General features: G+C 37.2%; 1 protein-coding gene and 1 long non-coding RNA gene across 2 annotated transcripts in view; one reads left to right on the forward strand and one right to left on the reverse strand.

The window, feature by feature from the left end:
• LOC107272008 (unconventional myosin-IXa) overlaps positions 1 to 5919 on the forward strand; it is a 25405-nt gene extending 19486 nt beyond the window's left edge. The window contains exon 15 of the transcript XR_003061088.1: positions 5814 to 5919. The gene's annotated coding sequence lies outside the window, so the exon portion shown is untranslated. The remainder of the gene's footprint in view (positions 1 to 5813) is intronic.
• Positions 3661 to 12006, reverse strand: LOC112494991. Its single transcript, XR_003061089.1, has 4 exons — positions 11888 to 12006; positions 5675 to 11816; positions 4339 to 4498; positions 3661 to 3860 (listed from the first exon to the last, which is right to left on the reverse strand). It is a non-coding gene; the product is annotated as an uncharacterized LOC112494991 (long non-coding RNA).
• Positions 12007 to 12438: the final 432 nt, after the last annotated feature.

Raw genomic sequence — 12438 nt, forward strand, 5'->3', positions numbered from 1 at the left:
TTTTTTTTTTTTTTTTTTTTTTTTTTTTTTTTTTTTTATTTACGTGCGGACGGCGTCATCAAAATTCGACGCGGAATTCCGCATGCGATTTTTTTTACGTTTGACTGCGTTCGTTACGCTACCGCGAAATCATGTAAGGTCTCGCACGCTGTCAGTGCCGAGAGAGGGCGCATCGATAAAAATTGTTTGCATTTAAAAGACGTTTCAGTCACTCTCGAATTATGGTAATCCGAGCGCGTAAGATATTCTTTCTTTCTTTATTTTCTACCTTTTTTTTTTCATTTCTTTTTTCTCGGTGCCCTAACGCTCCGACGATCGATCGTCAATCCTTAATTCTTATTGTTCGTCAGATCGAACTTCTCAAGTCTGTACAATGTAAGCGTGCGAGAGTATACTCCGTGTCTGACTGTAATTTTATATTATATTTGTAAGGCAAAAGAAAATATTATGTACAGTATACCTGATATTAATAATAAGAATCTACCTTATAGCTATCAAGTATCACTTGTTGTATATTCGTGTACATACTTTGCGTGCGTGATAACGTTATTGATATCATTCGTTATGTTTTTTTGCGAAATTTTTTTTTCAATAGTATTCCACTTGTACGGTAAGTGACTTTTTTGATTCAATGTTTAATGGGCTTTTGGGCGAGTTTAGATTTTTTTTTAAATATATCTGGCTCCATTGTTCTTCTGTTGCTATTTCTAACGTATGTGGGTGTCGGTTGATTATAGAGCGGGTCAGAGGGGGTTTAAAAAGGATTTAATTAAAATCAAACGTCTTTTATTTGAATGACTAATGAATCTCTCGAGTTTGTGCTTCCTAATCTGACCTTTTCTCGATGACCTTTCCAATCTCTGCTTAATGAAACTTCTTTGTCTGTTTAAAGAGCTTGATAAGCTTGAACATATTTTCAATTACCTTATACCGTTACGCTGCGATCTATTTTCCAATTATGACGTCGTCGAAGATCTGATAATTTATAAATTAAGAGGAATTTCATTAACGGACTTTACGAGTAATAATGCGATTAAAGTAAGTTCAGTTGAGTTACTTACATGTTGGAGGAAAGTTTTGTAAGCTAATGCCAAGAAAAGCCAAAGTCGTTATCGATTGGAAAATTAAGCAGGCCTAACGATATATAAAAAACTAACCTCTATTTTTATCGCATAGTCATTACTCTCGTAGGCAACCAAAGAATCAAACGATTCTGATGAATCGTTGGAAAACGGTTAGGCAGCAGCCGACAAGGCTGTTTGTTACGTTGAGCCAGAGGTACCGTAAATCGATGAGTGAAAGAACCGTGGTTGGCATAAGCGTCTGCGCGAAAATGTTGACTTGACGACAAGTCGATACCTCGAGCCCAAAAGGAACTTGGTGATTTTTACGAAAGACACAAAAATAGAAGAAAAAACACGATGGAGTTTATTCACTTATTAATACACGCAATTATTTTATAATTCAGATACCATTATTAATATTCACTTATAGTAACATCGATATTTGCCAAACTTAAAATTATATTTTTTAGTCATTCACATAACCTACACTTTCTGGCTAACGCTCTTAGCCCTCTGTTGGATTTTATTGTGAAATTCACTGTCGGTAATGTAGAGCGATGTCGTGTTCTTATTTGTCTGTCCAGTCTGTATGCATCCAAGAGAAACACGACTATCCAGACAATTTTCATAGTTTATTAGGGAACGTACCTTCAGCCATATTTCATATTCTGACGTCACTAAGGACGGTGGTCATTTTGAAAATAAATTTACACAACTTTTAATTGGTACAAAGTCACGACTGTAAAATTTTACACCACGTTTATGCAGGGACGAAAAATATATATTAGTGCTGAATAAAAAATTCTTTGTCACGTTAATTATGTAATTTAATTAAGGTCTTTTATGGCACAACTATGTCAGTGTATTTGTCATTTGTCGTTGTACGCAGATGTTGGGCAAGATATTTAATAAACTGCGAAAACTGTTACAAGAAAAAACATCCTTGCGCTACTACATCATGTTTTTCTAATATCGCCAAGTGGCCGATAATATTATAAACGAAGCAATTCGGTACACTTTTCGTAATATCTTTTGACCTGAAATGTATTATGCTAAATATAGATATATATTTATTAAGTTAACCATCATTAAATATAGCACCTCATCAACGTAAGTATTTTTTATTAATAATTGTAATTTTGCTCGAGTGGTAAAAAAATTACGATAAAATTGCATTTGAAATGATAACTCATTACATCGACTAATGAGATAGTTGATAACTGAAATTAACAACCTCATTAAAACGTCTTCTCATTGAGGTGATAAAATACTGTGTAACGTATTTTGACTATCGAAACTTATTTCTAATCAATATATTTGTTACATCGATCCGAACCCGCTGTAATAATTTAATTTGTACTGGCTTTTCTCATAGACACGTATCATTATTTTTCGTATATATCAAGATCCAATGTGTAAATACGTTCAAGGATAAAAATAAAAATATGTAATAATATCACGGTCACAAGGCGGCTCCAGCTACCGATTCAGATAACGCTCTCACTTTCTGATTCCCTTCGAGTCGCCACTCTGTTCAGAAGCTACGCTCTCGGGTTGGTTCGTGCACTTACGCCGATGCTCTTGGAAATATTTGTTATTCTTCAGTTGTGGTCGAGGTGATCGAATCTGCCGTGGAGAGATAGTCTCGAGGTACCGAGTTGCCCGGCAGAGGAGACGACCCGACGGAGACGTCTCCACGGACCGGCGGAGGTCCGGGTGAGATACCGGCGCCCCGCTGGTGATAGGCAAAGGGCTGTAGGGCGGGCGGAGGTACAGTTTTGTTACGGTTAAGGGCAGGGGAGGAACACCCTGACCCGAGTTAAGGACGCGGTGCCCGGCTGTCGCCCGATGCCCTGGGAAAGAGGCCGTAGAGGATCTCCAAAAGAGTTACGTACCGATTCGCTAAGGAACGCTCTCGATTTAGTTTGAATGGACGACTCGAGGGAAAGGATAAGAGTTATCGGCTATTAGGATCTCGACCAATCAGAATGATTTTCTTTATGAAGAAGTTGACGAATTTGACTGTTGTCAAAACAGTCTGTCTTGGGACACCGATCGGGATGCCTCGAGTTGCCTCGCGTTTCCGGGCTGTTTGTTGATAGTTTTTCTAGCTGTGTTTTTCATCCGGTATAAAAAGTTCTCGCGTTGCTCTCGCTGTATTCAAAAAATCCTATCGATTTTCTGCGTGTGTTTCGGAGGTGCAGTGCTGTGCTATAGTGCAGTGCCCATCTGAGTTTCCCCTGGATGCAGTTTCCGGTCTTGACGGATCAGCTGAACCAGTTCCGGTGAGGACTCCCAATTTATTAATTGGTGGAGGGATTTCGATTTTATAGCTCCGATTCGGTCTGTTACGTTTTCGATCAGTTGCTCTCTGTTTCCGGCAGTATTTACCTGACGCTTACTCCAACCCTCTCTACCTCAACTTATGAGCCTGAGCGGCCGTGCATTTCCGTAAACGTTCACTTTAGTTTGTGCATCCGGTTGCGTTTGCTGATGTTACACGACCCCAAAAATCAGCACTTAAGGTTGCGTTTCTCGATTTAACGTGTCCTCAAATATCGACAGGACCCGTTAAGGGGGCAGGTACAGTAATGACTCGAAAAAAAGCTCTTTTTTGGCCACACATTAAAATAATTAATGACAAATGTTTTTCCACTTGAAAGATATATATTTGAAGATAGTGTACAAATTTTTTTGAGGCAAAATCTGACGAAATGCCAGAAGTACAGTAAATTTCCCAGAGGTCCAAAAAAAAAAGTGGTTTTCGGTGATCACCGCTGCTGGCAACTGGATCGTCTGACATCAAAACCCAAAGCGGGAATCATTAGTTAATGATATAATGCTGTACTTGGACGAAGGACTTTGGTGGATTTTAATTTTTCACAAAATGGCGGATGTTGAAACTCAAAATTTGTTTTTTGACCAAAATTTCGCTCACATTTTCGGCTGTTAAAAAACAAATAATCGTCAAAATTAAAAATCCTTCGTCCAAGTACAGGATAATTATATATATAATAAATGAGAAAAAGGTCCAGCTGATCGGTAAAGCCGTTCTCAAGTTACAGTGATCACCGACTTCGAAAACGTGGTTTCGAGAAAAACGAGTTTAAAGTTTTGAGTACGATTCACATGCAGATAAAAAATTTATTTTGGAAGCTACTTATCTCCATAAATAACGGTCCGATTAGTTTGAAATTTGCAGAGAATACTTTTGAAATATGCTACTTTTAGAAAATGCAAAAAAAAATCGATTTTTTCAAAATGATTACTGTACCTTCAGCCCTTCAGCTATCGTCTCTTCTGATAGGTTCCATCAGAGCTCTCGTTTTAGCGGAGTTCAGACTCCTCCGCCTCAACTCCCAGATCATACCGGCTCCTCGGTTCCCGATGAGAAAAGAATTGGCTGGCGCCCGCCTGATATGCGGGTGCATGGACTGAGGGTAGACGGCCGAAGGTGACGTAGATTAGTTCTCGGATTTTTGTTATAGGTATCGAGTTAAGAGAATACGTTACAATTTGTATAATAAGTTTTATTCAAGTTTCAGATATCTTCAGATAAAGACGAATTTTTGATCTAATGTAATCTTTTTTGTCTCGGGTTTTATTATATTGATAACTTTTCCACGCGATAAGTGAGGGCTTTGGCTTCGCCAAATGGTCTAGGGTTATTATGGCGGGCTGACTACCTTCGCAGCCAACCAAAAAGTGTCGCGTGAGAACTCCCTAGAAGCCGAAGGATTTAACCGCTCAAGGCAGTTTCACCACCTACTAACTCACGCTTACTAACTCTCTAACTTTTGAAACCTCTCGTGCGGCATGCTCATCCGACCTGGGATAGTACTTGTAAACTTCTGCGTACTAGTGCTCTTTACAGTCGTAGTAGCAACATATGATACGCAGCCCCTTGTAAAGCTACATGAAGTTATACGACACGAGCAGAACGGTTCTTCTTAATTTTGTCTGCGGATCGAACGCAGAATCGAAATCTTTATCGAGAAGCTTCATTGAGAAGCATTGAAATAATAGCTGTTTTCACCGAAGTCGAATCGAACGATGAAATACGTGTGTGCCTATACATACATATATTAGCGACATATAGATATACGTTCAGTGTATTTCAACTCTCGTTCGACTCCAGCAGAAACATAACCAATGACCCAAGCTACAATGTTTGGGAAACGACGAGAAGTTATAATTTTTAAATGCGGCTACAGCTGGGAATCTGAATTATAAACATGCGAACCTCATATGCTTTATGGGTACCTTTTTGAAAATGGATCCCGTAGACCCTTTTTTTCGGAGAAACCATAAACTTGTAAAAATGAACGGAATAATCCCCGAAAAAGATTTATTAAACTTTTCTTATTACTCAGAGTTGCTGCGATGCTCGTTAGATTTCAAGAGGGAGGATAACAAGTTGCTATATAACAATAACTTTCTTTATAGACCTAACCTCGTTACAGCTTTTTCTTTATCGATGATTTCACGGATTTCTCTAATATCCAATACTTCTAACCACTCTTACGCGTCCGATATTCAACTCGTCTAAGAGTTACTCCTTCGAACGATAGCAAATATCGATTATATAAAAAGAATAAAGTTAGACATACTGTCATTAGTAATCACGTTCAAATTGTTCATCAGATAATCCTTGGAAAATTATGACACGCACACACCAAACTGTGAAACTGGAATAGTTGGAAAATATGTAGCAGAAGTAACTACGAGTCTCGTGTTTGTCACTTGCAGATGTCGCCCCTAACGACAAGCCCGACGACCGGTAACTCAGAAGATATGCAAGAGTCACGTGACGCGAAGGTGGAAACTAAAAGTTGAGAAGAGAAAAAGAATAAACCGGGGGGTCTATGAATTTTTCGTAGTGAGAAAACGACGTTAATAATAAAATAAGAGAAGCTGCTGCATTTCTCCGAGTTATACATGTGCTTATAATATTCGAAGGCTGAAAGAAAGCTGGATGACTAGATGGTTAAGAACCGCCGGGCGACTAGACGACTAGGCAGTAAGCCAGGAAGCCCCCACGGTGAGGGTGACGTCTGACGGTCCTGGTGAAGCCAGCCACAAACTAATTACGACCTCGGGCGCCGTTGAGAGGACGAGAACTCTCGGTGAAGGAGCTGCCAGCCATGCAGTCGTATCGTCAAGTCCGGTACTTACTAACTATACTTAAGTGCCAAAGTTATAACACCTTCGTAGACGTCGCAGCTGCACCTGTCGCACAGTCCGAAACTAGCCGCAATTAAATTCTTGGTCATCTAATTACCCGTGCTGGCTCGATGGAACTGTATTCCCTGTAACAAGATAATTGGCTCAGAATGGGATCGACTAGTCTCTACCTCGATAATGGCTACCGCTACTCCAATCTACCTGACTAGGACCTCGGGAAATGTAGAAAAAAAAATGCTTTCTGGGTCAAGAAGCCAGGAATACTCATACGTCAAAGACGTAGCGTTTCTAACGCATCTGTGTCACGACGAACATAACCTTTTATTCACTGAGGTACCTTTCACGTCATTTGCCTTACTAAAATTACATGCCTGTCACACCCTTTGGCTCTAATGGAAGAAGACGCATGCAATCAGGTATCGATATTACTATTCTTTATGTGCTTTTCTGTCAACATATTTCCTAATTCGAATTTCGTACGTGCCACGCAGCAGGATTCGCCCTGGGTAACGGTCCCTGCCACGTGTCACTAATTGAACGCACAGGAGTCAATACACTCCTTTAGAGTCCCTATAACGTCGACTGGTGACTTGCACAGTTTCCCCTCGAGAAGCTCGAGGGGTTTTGTCAAAGGAAAAACCTTAAGGGGTTTTGTCGTGAGTTTGCCAGATGGATACAGATACGTAGGACAGTAAATCAATGCAGGAGTATCAAACGAGTTTTATTTTATTTTCAATACAATGAACTTCTGCTTTTAGGAGTCAAGTCGTCACGTATTGATTATGCGAAGGGAATATTTAGTGCAGGAGACTGTAGACGTATATATGAGCAACGGAAGAAATTACACAGTTATTAGTCGGTCTGTAGGAGTTGACAATTTTTTCTTTTTTACAGTTGGCAAACAATGCAATCCTTATCAAATCATACCTGGTTTTACATTAAAACACAGAAAAGCGTTAAACAAAGAAAAGTTGTATATAGTTTAGCTCAAAGTCATGTGTACGCATACTTTGTGATATAAATTTTGGGACTTGCTAGAAACTTTGTTGCTTTAAAACTGTCAAAAAAATTGAATTCTTGAACCGACTATACATCTAACTGAATGTCGTTACGCGAGAGAAGAAACTTTCGACAATGATAATTTCACTTTGAGCAAAATTTCTTTTAGGCGACTTAACTTGAGCGTCACGTGCATTTGTGGTTGGACAAAGATTTCTTTATGATACGAAAAAATTTGTTAAAAAATATTGTTCAACCACTTACTGGAACGAAGGAAAATAACATTACAGAAAATTCACTCAAATAGAAACAACAATAGATATAAGTCATAAAATTTAACTAGGCATATTTTTCAAAATATATTTCTAAATTTATTTTATCTACACTCAAGACGTGTTCATCCTTCAATAGATAATACCATCGTATGTTTAGTGAAATTTAAATTTCAAGCACGTATCACGTACAATGGGCCTATTATTTATTCCTCCCGGGTAATATTGATAGCAATAAATATACCGATCTGTGAAAATCAATCACTATGAAGTTATTGACAGTACGTAATAGTTCTAGAAATTCATGGAACCCATTCGTGATATATGAGAGTATCGTAATGCGAATATTAATCGGAACGAAAATGTTCATTTAATTGCTTGTCATATTTTTCTGACCCACATGAACATTAAACTGAATAGTCAGGACGGCTGTGTTTAAAATGTTTCACTCGCAAAAACCTCGCAAACTCTTTGCCAACTTGCTACGTTTATTCACTCGGCAAAGTATTTGCGGCTCACGAGCAAATGTTTATACCCCTGTATACACGAGCGCCAATAAATACTGTATATCAAGCCAGCAAATGCTCTCGTCGTCGGCGCTTTTTTGTACTATGAATGATTACGCCAGTGTTAAAGTTTATTTATGCCGATAAGCTATCCCGAAGGAAAATTCAACACCGAATGATGAATATAACTTTCCATCTTTTATCTTCCATTCCATCGGCCCTAAGTCGTCTGACTTTTTATCAAGCACTTTTTCATTCCTACGATGATAAAATCGGAGAAATAATTTATCTTGTATGTTAAAATTTGTGCATAGAAATAAGGCTTTAACCGCGTTTGAAATATTCGTTAGCGTAGATTTGGGAATTACTTGGATCAATTGAATAATTTTTTTATCACATCACAGTAAACACAAAGCAGCAGTTGCGTATTGATAATGTTAGAATTTCATACTTGGGAATTATTACGGCAAAGTAAATACGTTTCTGATACTTATGTAACTTTTACATAGCTGTTACCCAAGAAGCACCCGATATGATGGGTAATGTCAAAATGTTATACTCAGGGATATATATGTAACAATTATGTGCATTAAGTGTTTTGTAATTGTTAAATTTTATTTATTGATTATAATTTTAGAATTGTCATTTGAAAGATTTTTTAACAAATTGAATTTTTTGATTATGTCGATTAATTGAATACAGTTGGATATTTTTACTTTAGAAATAGCACTGAGATATCTTTTAGTTAAATTTCACACTGCTAATGATTTTTTGCCAAAAATATTGTGTTTTGTATCAATGAAAATATATGGAAAGCCATTCATTACCTTTCGCGAAAGAGCATTAGCAATGGCAAGTTTTCCTATGGGAATAGCACCAAATCCAATTTATCAATTAATCAAATTGCGCGAATCAATCAAACGCTTTAACTCGAATGGGTACGATTAACCTGAACAACCTCCTATAAATTTAACGGCCGAAGATAATTAATCGAAGAAAAAAACGAAACAGCATTGTCCGTTAATTTGCGTACACATCCCATAATTGCATATTAGTAATTATTGTGAAAAATTAATAAAACGTTTAAAATAATTCGACCAACATTTAAATGAAAATATTTTTATGAAAATATTATTTCAAAAAAATTGCTCGAATACTACGTGATCTTTTATCGTAAAATTTCAGGACTGTAATCTCTAATGATTAAAGTCAATATGATTTCCAGCTTGTTTGGTTTAAATTCGACAAATCACAAAACGTGCCGATTAATAAATTACAAATCTGAAGAATCGTCAACGTCATGATCCGATCTTGTCGAATAACAATCGAAGAGAAAAAAAGCAGTTATTGATAATTTAACCAATATATATTTACATGTATTAAAAAACGAATAATCATCACAAATATTAATTATAGTAATTGTACCGATTAAATAGGTCGAAAAATAATTATAATATCAATGCACATCCTTATCTCTACATATTTCCTAGATAATTTGGTAAAAAGTCTTGAAAATGAAATTTACACCCTATCGAAGTAACTAGCAGGTACTTTACCTGATAGCGATAGTAATTGAAATCCTACAACTTCCGCGGGAAAGCGTTTAGTCGACACGCAGCTCTTCCACGTCTGATTTCATTACTGAAGAGATTCACTTGCGTGTCACAGTTTGCATGACTGTAAAAAAATAATCCGCCCCTCGGATTTGTCCTCGATCATGGCGCGATACGGTGGTGTAAACTTTATTCCGTAATCACAGTAAATTAAACTCATAACATACCCGTGAGTACGATTTAACCTCAAAGAGTAAAATGAAAAATTCAAAGAACAACGTAACCTACCAAGTTTGCTTCTTCATTAGCAATTTCCCTAGGAGCAGAAATAAAGGTCGCAGAATTACACAATACTTAAAGAAACACATTTGAGAATATATTTACGTAACATATTATTACTTTAATATTGTCATGCATGTGGATGCATGTTACACACGTGACTCGAAAAATGCTTCAATTGTAAGTATTTAAGTATCATACAAATTTGAATACAATAAGTGACAGCGCTAAGGATACTTGGCGCTGTCGGTAAGGTAGAGTCCTTTACAGCCAACATTCTTCTAGCTCGTCGAAGGCCGAGAGTGGGGACAGCTGGGCATTGTCATTGGTCACGGGTACGAGAGAAGGGGAACTGTCACAGCTGTTCTGAGTACCTGACTGGTATTTCGCTTAGCTTACATGTCTCTGCATTATGTAAATTGTGAGAGACTTACACTGTACATTGAAAATCTTGAAAATGAACATATCATGTATGCGCATGTGCGCACGCCTTTCGTACCGATTCGTCATTACGAAATTTTACGTGTAAGGTTATCGATTGTCAGATTATGGCAATTCGCAGAAATCAACGTCAATTAATCAACGGTTATTTATGAAATGTATTATCTCGTCATCAGTGACATTCCAGTTGATAATGTTTCGTGGTTTTACAAATACGTAATATCTGAAATGGAGTAACTGTAATTTGTAATCCTCCAATACGGATGAATTGGATAGTCAGTTCGAGATTTATAAGGATTTTATGAATATGCTGAATAAGATAAGTGACCTCTGGTATATTAGAATAATTTATTATAATATTTGTAAAATAATTATAATAGACATTTCAGAAAAATTTATTTAAAATCCAAAGCCCATACTTTTGACGATTACTACTGCTTACTAGTTCATAGTACTTAATATTTTCATAGCACATAAACGCGTGAATGTTATTTTACCAGGGAATGTGCGAAACCTTCTTATTAAATTGATCGAACGTTTTTATAGTTCGACTGAAGATATATGTCTTTTTAATACGTAGTTGCGTGACTTGTCTTTAGGTCAGTCCCAACGGGTTATAACCAAAAAAAGCTTGCAGCCAGCCAGTTCTTATGAAAAACGTGATAAGTAAATGGTGAACATTGATTTTTAATTATAAGCATAATTAAATGTATACAACGTGCGAAACGAGGTTCATAGTGTTCCATGCATAAGTAATAGATACGGAACTATATGTGAAATAAGTAATGCTATCCATGTTATGATGTTAGGAAAAAAAATCTTTTCTGAAACAGTGATGAAGAGGATGGATGGTGTATTTTTGCAAACAGGGATAAACTAATAAGAACTTTTTATAGGCAACTCAAAAACAAATTTACCGTCCATTTAAAGTTTAATCCAAGCTTGCATAATTTTTGAGATACATTGAAAAATCTGAAAGTCCAAAACCTAATTTTTCTTGTTAGTACACATTACGTTTATTCACATGACAAAAGATACAATAATTTTCGACACTGATAGTAGAATTTGTAAAGCGGTCAAAAGATTGTTCAAAATTTATGAAAACGTTATACGGTGCTACAAAGCGTTCGGTTTAAGTGAATTAAATTTAATAGGAATAAAACAACTGTATAATCGCTCGATTCATGTTATTCGAGACGTTCGACATACACGTACCTCTCATTATTACGTGGTATCTACTATTTATTGATTATCCTGAAAAATTCGTGCAATTACGTTAAACAGAGAATACGAGGCCTAAAAGACGAAAAATAATACCTTGATTTATTTACCGTGAAATTAAACTGGCTAAAATAAGTTTGAAAGAGAATTTATTTGCTTTGTTCCACAAAATCATGGCGCATAGAATTTCCAAGTCCCATTTATCACTAGTTCACGAAATACATAGCCAACACGGTGCTCCACGTGATATCGCAAGAACTGTAAACCCACCGAATTACATAACCTCCTCAAGCATCCCTTAAATTCACAATTTGAATCATTAGTACATTACCGACTACCAGGCCAAAGAAAATAAGCGAACTTCTTACTGTAATACAGTCAACTAAGTACTGGAAGTGCAAGAAATTCAAAGCCCCGAAACGTTTCACTGCGCCCGAAACGTCCAGGTCCTTCCTGCATTGTCGATCTATTCACACATCACATATACACATACACACCCACGTGACTATATGACGTCTCGTAGACAGTTGCTTTTATGTATTTAGTAGATTTTGGTTGGACTGTCCTCCTCGCTGACCTACATTTCACGTCTGTAGTGCGAACAGCCTAAAGGATTCTTTCTTACCGACAAGTCTCCTCCGTAAATCCTTGTCTACTTTATTCCTACTTTATCGGCCGGGTGACACGAGCCCCACGATGCAATTACAATACGCATTAAAATCAAGGGGAATAAAAAATATCGATATTATTTTCCGGCTGACATTCGCTAATAGATAACCAGCGCTGCAGGAAACCACTTTCGAGGCACTTGCTGACTATACGCGTTCGATAAATTTCGAGAGAAGCAAAAGCAAGCTGTGAGGGCTGTGGAAAGTGGGAGTGGCGATGGCTGAAGGAACGCAAGGGGAACGCGAAGGAA

The sequence above is a fragment of the Cephus cinctus genome, unplaced genomic scaffold, assembly GCF_000341935.2.
Source record: "Cephus cinctus unplaced genomic scaffold, Ccin1 Ccin1_scaffold1086, whole genome shotgun sequence".
In the NCBI taxonomy this organism is placed as follows: Eukaryota; Metazoa; Arthropoda; class Insecta; order Hymenoptera; family Cephidae; genus Cephus; species Cephus cinctus.